This window comes from Corvus kubaryi, unplaced genomic scaffold, assembly GCF_017639235.1.
Source record: "Corvus kubaryi isolate FWS band 111438036 unplaced genomic scaffold, C.kubaryi_AGA036_p1.0 37184, whole genome shotgun sequence".
NCBI lineage: Eukaryota > Metazoa > Chordata > Aves > Passeriformes > Corvidae > Corvus > Corvus kubaryi.
This window is the reverse complement of record NW_024581051.1, coordinates 489,134-499,345: the sequence shown is the minus strand read 5'-3', so window position 1 is coordinate 499,345 and position 10,212 is coordinate 489,134.

The following is a 10,212-nucleotide window of genomic DNA, read 5'->3' as shown; positions in this document are numbered from 1 at the left end:
TCTAACCCTTTTTCTGTGTTTCAGCTCTTTTGTTTGAAGTTTATTTGCTTCATGGATAGGGTAGAATTTTGAGTCAGGGACTATCTGGCCAGGATGTCAGAGGTAGTCAAGAGTCCTAAAATTGTGTGGTTTTGGTTAAGGGAAAAAACTTGAAAACAACATTGGTTCCCTTCTCGTGATAGATGTAGCTGGACTCTCAGCTGGTGTAAGAAATTGATGATGAAGAACATCTGCTGTTGACTGTGCCAGGTAATCGTAGCCTTTAACTTGGATTAGTACCATAGCTGTTCACATTGTTGCTTCCAGAGTGGATTACCCTGGCATTCTTTGTGCATGCTTTTCACCTGGAAGCTGTAGCTAGGCCAGAAATGGCACCCTGCGTGCTTGGCAACAGTGTTGATAATCAAGTGTATATCTGCGCAGCACCTTTCACAGCAGCCTCCTTCTCATTTCCAAAGGGACAATTTGTGGTCTGGGTTTCAACTTGTGAAGCTGTAGATGGTGCAGAGCCTGTGCAGCAGGAGGCCTGCTTCTCTGGCTCTGGCAGCCACAGGCAGTGGACAGCAGCAGCCTCACTGGCAAAGCTTTCTAGCAGAGTGCTCCTGGCTCTGATGGATCCAAACTGGAACATACTGACTCCTTGTGTCATTCTGCAGTGTATCTTTGTTTCAGGCAATGGTGGAACTATTATTTGATTCAGATATTAATCCTGATTTTTAAAACTTATGAACCTCCCCAGTTAAAAAACCTCAAAAAAACTATCATCCGGTAAAATATGAAATCTCAAAACAAAATGGATCTTAAGTCACATTTTGTGAATTTAGTGTTCTGCTTTTCTTGTGGGCACAGAAGTGTTTATTCTAACCCTGAACAGAAACAATCTGATTGTAATACAGGCAATCTACCTGTTGTAATGCAAAGACAATACAATTTATTTTCAAGGTGTCTGCAATTTTGCAGGTAGCAGTGTGCTTGGAGCATTTAATAGGGCCCATGTAATGATGGAGATGTGCTAGTTACCTTCCTTGCAAAGTTTCTGACACCTGAGGAACCAGAAGGAACATGTTTAAGCAGTTTGTCCTGACTGGTGAAATTAGATGTCTTGTTCCCTTGCCCACATTCTTTTGACCAGGACCTACCTCAGGAATTCTGGCTGTTTTGTTTGAATGTCTTGATCAGCAATGGCTGTCTGGATTAGCTGATCACTGTTCTGTCCTAACAATAATGAAACTGTATGAACTGAGAGATATAGTTACTGAACTTTGTGCTGCAATTTTTTTCCTTTTTTTTCTTCATCGTGTAGAAAAGTTGGATACCAGGGTCACCATCCTAGAGCACATTACAGAGGATTGTGTCCAGACAGTTCTGGAGTATCTCCAGTCAGGGAAACTCCACAACCTCTCTGGTCAGTCTATTCCAGTGTGTGGTCACCTGCCCAGTAAAGAAGTTCTTCCTCATGTTCAGGTGGAGCTTCCTGTGCATCAGTTTCTGCCCATTGCCTCCAGTCCTATTGCTGGGCACCACTGAGCACAGCCTGGCTCCATCCTCTTGGCACCTCCCTTCAGATACTCACAGACATTGATGAGGTCCCCTCTCAGTGTCTCTTCCTGAGGCTGAACAGGCCCAGCTCCCTCAGCCTTTCCTCATAAGAGAGATGCTCCAGTCCCTTAATCATCTTTGTTACCCTCCACTGGAGCTGCTCCAGGAGCTCCACGTCTCTCTTGTCCTGAGGAGCCCAGAGCTGGACACAGCACTCCAGATGTGCCTCACCAGGGCTGAGCAGAGGGGCAGGATCACCTCCCTTGACCTGCTGCCAATGCTCTTCCTGCTGCACCCCAGGATTCCATTGGCCTTCTTGGCCACAAGGACTCACTGCTGGCTCATGGACAGCTTGTTGTCCACCAGAACCCCCAGGTCCCTCTCAGCAGAGCTGCTTTCCAGCAGGTCAGCCCCCAGCCTGTGCTGGTGCCTGGGGTTATTCCTACCCAGGTGCAGAACCCTGCACTTCCTTTTGTGGAATTTCAGAAGGTTCCTCCCTGTCCCTCTCTCCAGCCTGTCGAGGTCCTTCTGAAGGGCTGCACAGCCTCTGGGGCATTGGCCACTCCTCCCAGCTTTGTGTCATCAGTGAACTTGCTGAGGAGGCATCTGCTCCTTCATCCAGGTCATTGGTGAACAAGTTAAACAATACTGGACCCACTACTGTCAACCTGCAAGTTCTCACGTGTGTTCCCAGATGCCTCGGTCTCACAGCCACCTTACAGAAAACTTTCTCCCGCCAAAGACTAGAACTGGGGATAAGATGTGAGAAACAGAATCTCAGAAAGTAACAATCAACTGGTCATTCACTGTAGTTCATTTGTGTCACGCACCTCCCCAAACACACACCCTTAGACTCAGTGTTAGGAACAGTGCTATTGTATTGAGTTTGGATACAATCTTAGCAGAGGGTTCACCTTATTCGAGGCACTTGGTAGCTTTTCCAAATGAGTACACCAGCACAGTTGGCATCAGAAACAGGGATAGCCTTTTACTTATGTCCGTTCTGGAACTGGCACTCTGAAATGGTGAAGGTTAGAACTGGGCTAGGGTTAGCATCCTTTCTGGAGTTAGACCACAGAATGCTGCAATACCTCTCTAAGTAAAAAGGTGGCATGAGCCCATTGTCACCTGGTCCTCATTTTCTGCTTTGGAGAGTAATTTGTAATGGAATCTCTGTAGTGGCTCATGGCTTTCTAAGATCTGAATATTGCAGGTTACAGACGACTGGCTTTCTTTCTGTGGCATTTAAGAGTAATGCAGGTTAGTAGGAGTTCTTTCTAAAACGACACCCTTAAAGGACTTTTCTCTCAGGCAAGTGTCAGTCTGAAAAGCATGTGCCTGCCACAGGATGGCAGCAATCCGTCACCACTGAAGCATCTCTCAGTTCGAGTGTTGCATCGCAAGATGAAGCCCAAAGATAAGCTATTCACACACGATCACTTTGTGAAGATGATATGACAAGCACAGGAAAGCCTTTGTGTACACGTACTCGTTATTAATTAAAGCCATGGTTTACAACGTTTGTTACAATGTGATAATTTGCTTAGCTACAAAAGCTGGCCCTGGGGATGAGCTCTGAATATTTTCTCATATAGCAGTTGGTATGGGAGTTCATTCTGTGGAGGGTTAAATACTGAGGGTAAGGTAAGTAATCTCTTTTTAATGCTCCCCAGTGAGCACATATTTCCTACCAAAATCTATGGGGTTTTCACCTTTAGGCCTGTGTTTCCACTTCCTAAGGCCATCTAAACAATACATCACTACAGTGTGATGTCCATCTGCAATACACCTTCTGTTTCCCTGGAAGTCAGGGCCTGTTTGAAGACATTCAGTGCCTGGAGCCAGTCATTACTATTTTCATGTGTATGTACAACTACTTGCAGCGAGTTTGCTGTCATCTCTTCTGAAACTATAAATTAATTTTAACATCCAGGCCTCCGTAAGTCACTTGTAGTGGTCCCTGGTTGGTTCTGTGGTCAGTGACCTGCTCCAGTACTGACTGGTAAAAGCAAGGCTTTGTGAAAGCTTAGGGGGATTTATAACCATTACTGTGTAAAGGATCTTGTGAAATTAAATTATTCTTTGAAGGACGTACTTCGTGAAAGCTGAGCCTTTCTATTAGAGAATACGGTTTTAAACATCAAAAAGTGCAGGGGCAAAGCAGGATTTGTAGCCAGCAAGCTCTCTGCCCTGGCAGACAGTAAGTCATGATGCCTCCAGCCAGGGATCTGCATGTCCCTGTTCAGCACCACAGGAAGTGCAAGGCCTGTCTCTCTCACCTCCAAGCCCAGTAATGACTGCAAACATGAGCCATGCTAATCCTAATGGTGCTCCTGCAGAGGTGTATCAGCTGCTCACAGAACCAGAGCTACCCACTGCCTAGAGAGTACTGAGGACTAGAAACTCCTCCAGCAGGGCGTAAAGACAGGGATGAGGCAGTCAGCATGGTGGCTGATGTGAAAGGGCGGGTGAGGAAGGCAAGTGACAGAGAGAAAGCCCTGGAATTCAGGGGAGCAGACTCGGGCTCCTTCAGGCAGCCTGAGGTGGGGTGCTCAGCTTCGCCATGACAGAGGTAGCAAAGTAAAAGTGTAAAATGAATGCAAATCTTAGCTTCACAGTGAGCAACAAGAGAGTGCTATAAATGTTGACTGTCTTGCTAAAGTAATAATTTCATATGACTCAGTACAGAGAGCCTGCTACCAGAGAAGGCATGTGACTTTCTCAAAGCTGTTAATAGCACTGACAGGTAGACTTTCCTGGCTGCTTCTGCTAGTCCACATAGCAATGCATCAATTGCTGTTCCAGAGCAATCCAACAAAAACATGGTTGGTTTTGTCCATTCTTTTCCCTGCACAGATGATGGAAAGTGCCACGAGTGTCTTTGCCTAGCTGTTTGATGTCATGTCCCTTTGGAGACAGAGAAGTCATTTTCAGGGATTTGAAGGAAAGTATCCTGAGACAGTATAATACTGGGATGACACATTTTTATATCACCGGAGTCAATAATCTGAGGCTGTGCCAGGAATAGTACTGAGAGAGGAAAGACTTGTGCTCCTCTTTACCGCAGAACCCTTTTTCCCATGGTGTGGGAGACATACTCCTTCCAGTGCTGGCTGCATGTAATGGGGGTAGATTGGGGCACACCTGCATCTACAGTGAGAGAAATCATACTCTTCAGTGATGGGTGTGAGGGTGCTTAGAGTCAGAAAACAAAAGAACATGTGAAAAGCCCTGAGGGAGGTAGAAAAGGCACAGCTGAGATTTACCATCACTGAAGGCATCAGACCATAGGTGGGATCAAGGATCTATTTAACAAAGCATACCTCCTTATCCCTGAGATTCTAGCAGGTATGCATAAGGAGAGGGAACAATTGAGCTATTGGCAAGATCTGTATGATCTCACATGGCACACTGATTTAGGTTCTAGATTTAAAGATTTAGAAGGATAATTCTGAATTAGGTGTGTTTAGTCAGAGCTCTCCACTTGTTTTTCGTGCAGGGCCAATGCAGGCTCCTGACCTGTGTACCTCATCATGAGGATGGCATCAAGAAGCATCTGAAAGGTGATTTCCTTCTGCTGTTCACACAGGTCAGAAGGTTTTTGTTCTTGACTAACAGCTGATTGCAGTCTTTGTATTCATCTATTCTCAGTCTCCTGCTGCCATCAGTTTTCAGTCCCAGAAATCCCAAGCAGGATGGAAAATCTAGGATTTCTGCAGAGAACCATCTTGGCTGCCATGCTGTCAATTACTTCCCTGGGTGTTTTGCTGTGGGGAAAGAAGGAACCTCATGGAGAATGGAGACACAACCTTGCATCTGTGACCAGTTGCTATTGTTTTTTGGGGTTGCCTCTGTAAGTTGAAATTACACAGATGTCTTTCAGTCTGACTTCATCTTGCTCCAAGTGGAAGTGAACATTCAGTAATAGTACTGCCACAGTATGGATAGCTCTACCAACTCGTCTTTCCAGTCAGGATGCTAGAGAATCAGTTTTTGTAGCCTTGTAAAGAAAACCCTCAATAGCCTAGAGCTTTACAATTCTACTCCTTGAGAGATACCATGTAGTTGAAAGCATTATGAGAAAGCAAATATCTCTGACCTAGTATCAGAAAAGAACCTTAAAACTCACCACAGGTGCAAGCAAGGCTCAGATTACTCACCTGATGTGTGGCCAAGCTCTGAGACTGACAGGGACTTTCAGGTTTGCCTGGGCAAATAAAATGTCCTTTGTGAAAAGCCTTGGCACCCTAATGGTACAAAATGCCATTCGAATTTTGTTCTTTATTTTTCCAGTTTGCATTGGTGAAGTGACCTGAGAACTGAGAGTGTTGTGAAAGCTCACTTCTTGTGTGTCTGTGCACAGTGATGGTCTCTGTTTTCCCTCAGCAGATACAGCCGTGGCTAATCTGCTCGAAGGATTATAAGCAAAAGTGGGCAATGTGATGAAGTGCCCAACTCCTTGGCCATGTCAAGCTGCGGTTTGGATGTAACTCTTCACCTCTTCCAACCTTGCTTGGTAGCATGTGCTCTTGCCCAAGTAAGCAGCCCATTTATTTATACACCAGGCAAACAGCCCTGTAAAGCTGATACTGCTTCTTTTGAAGTGCTGAAGAACTTTGCCATTCATTTACAAGATCAGAGAGACTGTAATTTTCAGACAAGCCAATCTGAAATCCCTACTGGAGTTTTTCCTGTTTCTTCTCTAAGAAGTCATCTGCTTCCATCCTTTCCCTAAATTCATCTCAGAGCAGAGTCCCTGCAAGGAGCACTGTTTTAAAACTTTGCAGGGAAAGAAGAGACAGTGTTTTCTCTTCCGTGGGTCTTATGTTGTGCTGAGTCTATTCCTCTTGTAGAAATGCTGCATTCATTCACATGGAAAAGCTGTTTGTAGCACCATATGGTTCTTCAGTTAAGTTACTGGTATCTATTACCCTTTTTGTCAACCTTTTGATTTTAAGTTGCAGTGTCAATACCATTTTGTTAAGGAGATCAACTTAGAAATGTGAAATGCTTGGAAGTTTACCAAAAACCAAAACTTTTTGTCTTTACGTATGTCTTGCATCAATGTTTCCCACTAAGAAGGCTAACATCTACAGCCTTTCTGTGTACCACCTTGGCCTCTTGAGGACTGCTGAGGTGATGGTATCTCTGTCTTCTGTAAGACTGTTGATCCCAACCTTGTGGTGAAGACACAGATAACCACTATTGCCCTCTTTTAATGTCCTTTTAAGGAAGAGGCTAGGAAACTTTATTAGTAATTCTCACTTGGCATTATCATAGGCTGAGAAAGCTTTACCTGAAACCTCTTGTAATCCTTACATCTGAAACTACTTCTCTGTTGCAGGTGGTTGGGACTGGCACATTGCTTCAAATTTGCAGGGAGGAGCAGGCTGATAGAGTGATGGCACACCTGCTTTTTCTTTAGGAAATGCTGCTGGAAAGCAGTCAGCTTCAAATAAACCCAGTGAATTGAGAGAATCTACATTCTGATTTTGTACAGGTCCTGTGTTTTGGATGAGAAAGAAAATAAATGAGCACTTGAGCTCCATTAAATCCTTGTAGAAGGAACTGTAAAGGGAATCAGCCTTTCTCTACACAAAAGCTCAGGAAGAGGGAGTGGGGTGGGCAGTGGTGATGAGAGGAGAGATGGCTGAAGTGCTGCAACAGAAACAGGCATCTGCCTGTGCCCTTGTCATCCCAGCACCCCCATTCTTTGGCAAATATGTGTGACTGCTTGCAGGCTTTATCCATCTTCAAGGTGGAACGTGGGGCTCTTGCACTGGGAGTTCTGGAGGCACGAGCTGTTCCTCGCAGGTGCTGGGGCTGAAGCACGGCTGATGCTGGTGATGGGGCTCAGGTGTTAGAAAGTCAGTGGAGCAGCAGTGCTGCCTCTCCTGCTTTGCCCCGAGGTGCCCTGTTTTGGAATCATCAGCTGATTGTGTTTCACCTGTAGGGTAACCTGTAATGTATCTGTCATGTTTCTAAAATATTCTTAGTGAAGCCAAAGCCCTGAAGACAGAGATCTTTGGCATTACAAAATATACAGTGTTTCTGACATTTTTCACTTTCTTTCACCTGTGTTGTTGCAAATGAGCAGGAGTCTTGTCTTTAGTAAATAAAAGCTTAAAGGAGTCAGAATTTCTTCTGTAAAATCCCACTGCTTGTATGGATGTGCAGCTCCTTCCTCTCTAATACAGTGAGTATGTACAATGTGGTTATAAAATATTGTCTATACACAGTTTATTGGCAGAAGGCTGTCTGCTGTAAAATGCCAAATTAAATTCTGAGCCAGAATGGAGTCCATTCACACAGCACTTGTATTCTGTGGCACAATGATGTTTCTGTTAAAACTGTTCATGTGAGGAAATAATGTCTGTGATAAAACTCACGGGTTTTACCATATGCCCCAGATACCTGGGATTTATACAGAATTCCTTTGGCAGTCCCACAAAAGAGCCACAAGGCACATAGTGGCAATCCAAACCTCAGTTTGCTTTTCTAGAAATTGTACTCCTGACTTCTTCCCCAAGTTTGGAAGAAAAACTGAAGTAGTTTGTCCAAAAAATAATGGTCCCACTAACTTTCCAGAGTGTAGATGCTAGTCTTAGAATCATATATCCCATTCAACAAGGCAGCAAAGGACCTTTACCACTGTGTAAGTATAAATACATTGTTTGGGTATTTTTCATATATTTTTGATGTATGGAGAAGTACCAGCCTGAAGTAAACTAAATCATATAAGGGGAAGGAAATTTCTGGTTTCCTCTTTGTTGGGAGCTCAGACATAAAGACTCATGGGTACTGATATTTTAATGCATGGATCCATACAGGCCAGTATATGAGAAGATATAAAAGCAACAGTACATAGGAAGTAAGGAAAAGTGTCTTGTTGTCCATAAAACTTTATAGTCTTGAGTTGATTGTGTATTGTGATATAGATTGCAAGTGATTCTCTAAATGCTTGTACTGTTTTCAAGTAACCTCCTAGTAGGTTAGATGCTTTCCAAGCTCTAATCTTGTTTGTGTGAATGATATTCTCTGTATTCTGGAAATGTCCATTATACCTGTGAGTCCATGAGATGTTCAGAAGCATGAGCTAGGTATCAGAAGAAAAACATTTTTCCTTTTCAGCATCCTGGGAGGAGGCATTCTTTCTGATTTTCAACAGAAACTTACAAGTCCATAAAGGGTAAGAGCAGAAGAAACCAGCATGCTTAGGACTCCTCTGATGCAGCAGTTTCCTAGACTGGTCATTGTTAGGAGCCACTCCTATTTTCCGCTCCCACACTTGCTGGAATGCAAATATTAAACATTTCATACGAGTCTGTGTGATATAGTTTATAATAGCAGCTGGCACCTGGAAACATTTAATTGGATTCAACTGACAGAAGAATAACAGCAGGTTAAGATTATTTATATTTGTAGTGATTTCTTCCTCCTGTGGTGTATTCTCTTAATCCAGGATAAAATTCTAATTGTGGTTAAGCCCTTGGAAAGCTCATCACTTTGAATGGAAGCTTTAGGAAGACAATATACCTGAGGTTTGGGTGGGAAGTTTCAGGGTGTGAACCTTATTACCCTGTAAGTTCTGGATGTTTTATGCGAGGCAAACACAAGTAAGAGTAATGGGGAGAAACCTCACAGGCTCTGTCCTGAGACATGGTGGGAAAGGCAAGGCAATGAAAGCACAGTGCCCTAGGTTTTGTTCTATTTGATGCTGCCTGCGCACAATCTCATATGAACACATTAAGATAAAGGTCTGTGTTGTTTTGCCAGTTTGGATGTTGCTGCTGAGCGTGCTCAGGGTCATCAAAAGTGATCAAAAAGCATCATCCAAAAGGAAACCCACACTTTTTAAAAAGTGTTCAGAATCAATGTGTGCATAATTTGACACAGGGCAAGAACAGATGGAGTTAAGCAGGAAGCTTGCTTTGTTCTATAATTTTATATGATGAACAAAACTTTGCTGAAGCCAATGCAGCTCTGTCCAGCCACTGCCTGATCTGGGTAACCTGTAGGCCCACAGATACAGTTTTGCTACTGCAATAGCTATTGCACATATGTGTATATATGCACACACACAGGCTATGTGCTGACATTGCGGTACTGAGGTATGCCAGGCTTGCTTTGCCTCAGATTGCCTTAGCCTGCCTGGAACTTTTTAGCTGGCTTAGCTGTAGCAGCAGTTTATTTTAATTATCAGGGGACTATTTCCTTATTTGGCCATGGGATATAAAGACAATTTTTGTACAGACAAGAATAGCGAGTAGTTATTTTGTGTATAGTGAAATATGTATTCCATCATCTTAATATTGCGATGTAAAAGAAAAAAGGCCTGGCCTGGCAATTGAGGGCTGCCTGTGGCAACACAGGGTGCAGAGGAGAGGAATGCAGACATGATGAGAGAAGAGGGCATGGAAATGTCAGCTGAGAGCTATGGACAGCTCAGCAGTAAACCTTGGAAACAGGCAAAACTGGCTTATAGGTGGCCGAGGAAACAGATAAGAAGCATACAACATGTGTAAGATATTTTCTAGACAGGTCGTTCAGACATAATGTGGAGTACCATACCAAATAAAAATAACAAGGTGTAAAGTAATAAAGAAAATGTACCGAAAGAAGCCCGGAGTGGACATTAGAAAGAGAGGGAAGAAATCAGCAGTTTCAACATCA